The sequence below is a fragment of the Sinohyriopsis cumingii genome, chromosome 3 (genome assembly GCF_028554795.1).
Source record: "Sinohyriopsis cumingii isolate HCF-2022 chromosome 3, ASM2855479v2, whole genome shotgun sequence".
NCBI classification, from domain to species: Eukaryota; Metazoa; Mollusca; class Bivalvia; order Unionida; family Unionidae; genus Sinohyriopsis; species Sinohyriopsis cumingii.
The window spans coordinates 9503268-9508930 of record NC_142963.1 but is presented as its reverse complement, the minus strand read 5'-3'; positions in this window follow the sequence as shown (position 1 = coordinate 9508930).

Below are 5663 nucleotides of genomic sequence, written 5' to 3'. Positions count from 1 at the left end.
AATACTCATTTATGACACAGACTCAAATGAATTCCGGATAAGGCTCATTTATGACACAGACTTAAGTGAATTCCGGTTAAGACTCATTTATGACGCAGACTTAAGTGAATTTCAGTTAACACTCATTTATGACGCAGCCTTAAGTGAATTCCTGTTAAAGCTCGTTTATGATGCAGACGTAAGTGAATTCCGGCTAAGGTTCATTTAGGATGCAGACGTAAGTGAATTTCAGTTAAGACTCATTTATGACACAGACTTAAGTGAATTCCGGCTAAGGCTCATTTATGATGCAGACCTAAATGAATTTCAGTTAAGAATCATTTATGACGCAGACTTAAGTGAGTTCAGGTCAAGGCTCATTTATGAAGCAGACTTAAGTGAATTCCGGTTAATACTAATTTATGACACAGACTTAAATGAATTCCGGATGAGGCTCATTTATGACACAGACTTAAGTGAATTCCGGTTAAGACTCATTTATGATGCAGACTTAAGTTAATTCCGGTTAAGGCTCATTTATGATGCAGACATAAGTGAATTTCAGTTAAGACTCATTTATGATGCAGCCTTAAGTGAATTCCGGTTAAGACTCATTTATGACACAGACTTAAGTGAATTCCGATTAAGGCTCATTTATGACACAGACTTAAGTGAATTCCGGTTAAGGCTCATTTATGACACAGCCTTAAGTGAATTCCGGTTAAGGCTCATTTATGACACAGGCTTAAGTGAATTCCGGTTAAGGCTCATTTATGATGCAGGCGTAAGTGAATTTGAGTTAAGACTCATTTATGACACAGACTTAAGTGAATTCCGGTTAAGACTCATTTATGACACAGCCTTAAGTGAATTCCGGTTAAGGCTCATTTATGACACGGGCTTAAGTGAATTCCGGTTAAGGCTCATTTATGATGCAGGCGTAAGTGAATTTGAGTTAAGACTCATTTATGACACAGACTTAAGTGAATTCCGGTTAAGGCTCATTTATGATGGATACGTAAGTGAACTCCGGTTAAGACTCATTAAGTTTGAGCCTTTTAATGGTGATCAAAATGAAACGTCAGTTTTGGTGTTAATCTTTTACTATAGGCATTATATCAGCAATGTGTTAAAACTCAATCGTATTTAACACACTGCATAACATTATCAAGATGTGTCAGTATTTCTGTGCGAATCTAACATTTGAAAAAAGTACAGAGCTCATCCTGTAGACAACAACATTTATTAACCAAATAAAATGCTGCTGCTTAAATCTTCATTTACGGTATACCAAAACGTCTGACATTTACAATACAATTAGGACTGATTTTTTGAAGTAATATGCAGACCGTTTTATCAAGAACCATTCAATTGAAATTGATCATTTGGTGAATTCCAACTTTAAGATCATGCATCATATGAATGCGACAGTTATTTTCTTTTCTAAGCATGGGTAGCATTTACATTCTTAGTGGTAATCCGAGAGAGAATGAGAGATATATGCCGACCGACCTTCATGTCGTATTCAGATGTAACTAAGTAATAAAATGATGTTACATTATCAAAATGTGAAGGATGGACTATACGTTATTGCTTGATTCGGAAATAGATACAAGGTTTAAAAAGAAAACCAGTCGCAGGGGCATGAGAATTAGGTCAAGGTAATCTGTCTGAAGTAGGAATATCCTGTTCAAAGTTGGTAGGTATCACATAACTAGATATATTTTTTCCTGTCATTTTTATTGTGTAATAGGATTTTTATGGCTAAGGAAACCTCAATATTTTTAAATACCAGTGCACGGCTTTTATTACCTTTTGAATGTAACAAGAAATCCGGGTTGGATTTCTGATTTACAACATAACACTTTTGATGGTGATGCAAATACAACATTTAATGATTAACGTTTCTTAAAAATGCAACCTTCTGTTGCTAATATAAATCTCTTGCTAAGTCGCAAACAAGAATAGAAAATAGTTGCATTATACTACGTAAGCTAAAGATACATATGAAATATTATAAAAACGTCGTAGTACAATAGTTATAACTTCTACACAAGAAATTAATAAATAAATCACATACGGCGGATGATGTGCAAGTCCTTACAGTAGAAGGCACACTGACAAGACGTTCCGTAATGTGTAGATTTAGTCTTACGGTTATGCATTTATACACAGACCATGCAGTCATACATCGTCTATGCGCTAGAAACATTCGGCTTTTCCCATCGAAAGCACTTCGCACGTGCGGCATAGGATGAACCTAACTCACTGTTTCGAAATATTGTACAATATATTTAAATCATCCTCTGGTATCGTTGTACACACACACACACACACACACACAGAAACCCGAGTACATGTATTCAATAAATAAAGGGATTTATATAATTCCATGAAAACGAAAAACTTCTCAACAAACATAACACCTAATTGAAGTTACATATATGCATGTTTAGCATGACGCAACTAACGGAATCCCATTTCTTTCCTGACATGGCTAACCGAAAATAATGTATCAGTTGTTTTTTTCCTTTTGAATATGCTGTAAGTCACACGTGATGCTAAATACTTCCATAAGTGTTCATGCATTGGCAGATATTTATCGTACTTTACTGTGACGCGACTAAGTGACCGACCATTACAATAATGAATCCGGAATGTTGCAAAGTGATACATAATCAGGCATGTCTTATATTATGTTACATGCAGTTGTAACGGTGGACCCTTTCAAGACGCTAGAATTTCATTAAAGTACCGACGAATACGTTTTCTCGTTATCGTTTTGTGTCAAAGAGAAATCAGCACCATACGCTAAATGAAGAAACTTTACAGAGTTCAGCTATATTATAATGCGAAATTACTTTGGTGATATCACATATTACACTCGTTTAGTTGCGTGTGACCTGAAAACGCACAGATTTGTGTTATCACAGTTCTGATCCCTAGTCTAAAATAGACAGGAACCGTATGTGGCTCACTGAGATATTCACCAAACTAACCTGTTATGCCTAATGAAAGATTGTTACAGTTATTGTCAACATTTCCTTGATGAAGATCCTATGGTGCTGATTAGAGTGGATCACTTATATACTGCAACAGAAACCAATATCTTGTTCTGGTTTTAACATTGTCTCCTTTAGCCGCCATATTGTGTTATATCAATAAAAGAAGTTCCTTATTTAGTTCTCAATGGTGACGAATTAAATCTGATGTTATTTCTTAACTTAAGTGAAACGCCGAAAATGCTCCGATTGCTTATGCAGCTAAAACCGCATTTATTAAATCCCATATGTATGGAACATACCAAAATGAGACAGTAATTTAGTTCTACAATAATGTCACCAGTTACTTCAAAACAGTCCTTTTAAAAGGATTTTGGAAAGATATTCCAAGCTAATATCATTGGGGTGGGGGCACTTTCCAAAATTCAACGAAAATGTCAATGCATTCTGCAAAATTCAGTTAGTTTACTAGGAGAAAATATTATCGTTTAATTCACAAAGTTCTAAACATTCCTGTCAATTTCTTCATTATGAATATCAGTAAAATACATTAAACATATTAATTTGTCGATAAAATGCGTTGGCACCTTATAACTACTTTTTGATTGATAGTCCCGAAACCCTTTCGGAGTTCATCGTGACATATCTCTTCTGCGGATGTTTACAAACGCGTGAGCCCCAAGTGAACCTCCCACGAGGCGCCACTGTAACATCCACTGTAAGCTCGCAGAAAGATCAATTTATTCACTTTTTTACTGATTACACACGAATTTCCAATTTTGGCTCGTTTGCGTCCCAGTTTTATATCTGTGCGCAAAGAATGCGGTGGTTTTCCATTTCAACTAGGACCGTCTCGAGCTCAGCCAAGAAATAGTTGTATCTTTAATAGCCGACTGATTTAACTGAGACTATTTTGTGCCACTTCAGGAAGATCGAAATAGGTCTGTAATCGCGAATATTGGCATAACGAAGCTATGTCCAACAGCGCCCGTAAGAAAGGGAACTATCGATGTAACCCCGATGGCAAAGTTAGATGTATACCAGTGGTGGTAGCTGTATACACATTTCTAGTAACTCCAAGTAAACAGTGGTCTAGGACTCTAGGTGGCTATTTTTCAAATAACATCTTTGACCACAGATATGTTTATAGTTCGTGAGTAAAGTGGTTTTCATTATGATTTCATCTCATAGATGTTGTTCCGCTTCAATTATTTTCTCACGTTGGCAACTTTGAGGGTCCATAACAGTACTTCTATTAATATTGTCATCGTGACGCATAAAGCGTTTGACAGGCTAACTTCGTTTGAGTGAAAGACGTGCACGCACTTCTAACGAATTACCTTTTCTCATTGATACAGCTGTCATGCCGTTGCAGAAGGTATGTTACCTGGGACAAATGCATGTCTCTGGCGATTGTGCGTTTGCCACGTTAATTTACAAATACACATTACGCTCGTGCTTCGTGTCGTTAATGATTTGTCCACCTTTTCCACCACAACTGCTATACGAATAAGCTCATCCTTTTTAAATAGTAGCAGATATCCTTCTCTTTTAGTTCAGTTAATGTTGGTTAGATATAATTGACGGGGAATTTTATCTCGATGGATAGTTCAGTGAATTATATCATATTGCCAACGAATAATTTCCACAATTTTCCAAACCTGAAGATGTTGTCTGAGACCAGATGATTTTAGCGCGCTAATGCAATAATTCTAAGATTGTCGTCAGTTGTAATAACACAACATGGTGGTCCCACTGTCGATTTTTTTGTTAGGCGTTTTGCATGATTATATGGGAGTGTATATGAGGGTATTGTAACACCATACTCGGGCAGATATGTATCGACTAGAGGAAACAAATCACTATCAATATTTGTCTCGCTTGTTAATTCCGAAAATTCATCACTATGTGGCAGTTCATTGTCCATCATGTAGATGTAATGATAGTTCCTCACCACAGGCAACAGAGGCAGTTATGTATACCTCCGAATAGATGGTAGTTCCTTCGAATTGAATTTCTTCTCAAGCAACTTATGATATAGATGTTATACATGTAAATCTTCCCCAAACAGTACAATTTATGTAGCTACGTATTAGTAATCTACAATTACTTAGTGACATTGCACCCCACCAGTCTTTAGATCTGGTTTAAATGAATTGATATGGTTTAGGGCTATTAAATCCATCCTACGCAACACTAAAAATAAACCAATCATTTGCTAAGCCATCAGAGTGTTTCGTCTGTTTCTGTGCTTAATATTTTTCGAATTATGCTCCAAGAAGTTACTACACATGTTAGTGCGGACACCATTCTATCAAAGTTCTGTTTTCTTGCAGCCTCAGAATAAAAAATATATTTATGTTCATCAATCACACCGATACACTAGCGGCTCTGATTCCCTGCTTCACGGCGATTTCGGTCAGCGTGTTGGCAATGGTTCATGGCGGCTTCCAAACAACATCGTTGCTGTCCACGTTGGATATTTTGAATGTTCAAATTAGATCTTAGAAAATCACAGGATCCCCCGGTTTGACCTTTAGTCAAATTGGCTTAGGGAGACAACATGGCCAGATCCTAATCAAGGCCACGAAACGAATGGGTTCCAGGTACTGCCTCCAAAACAGTTTTAACAGTTATTGTTTCCAATATGTTGGGCATCCATCAAGGCAAGTCCATCACGCA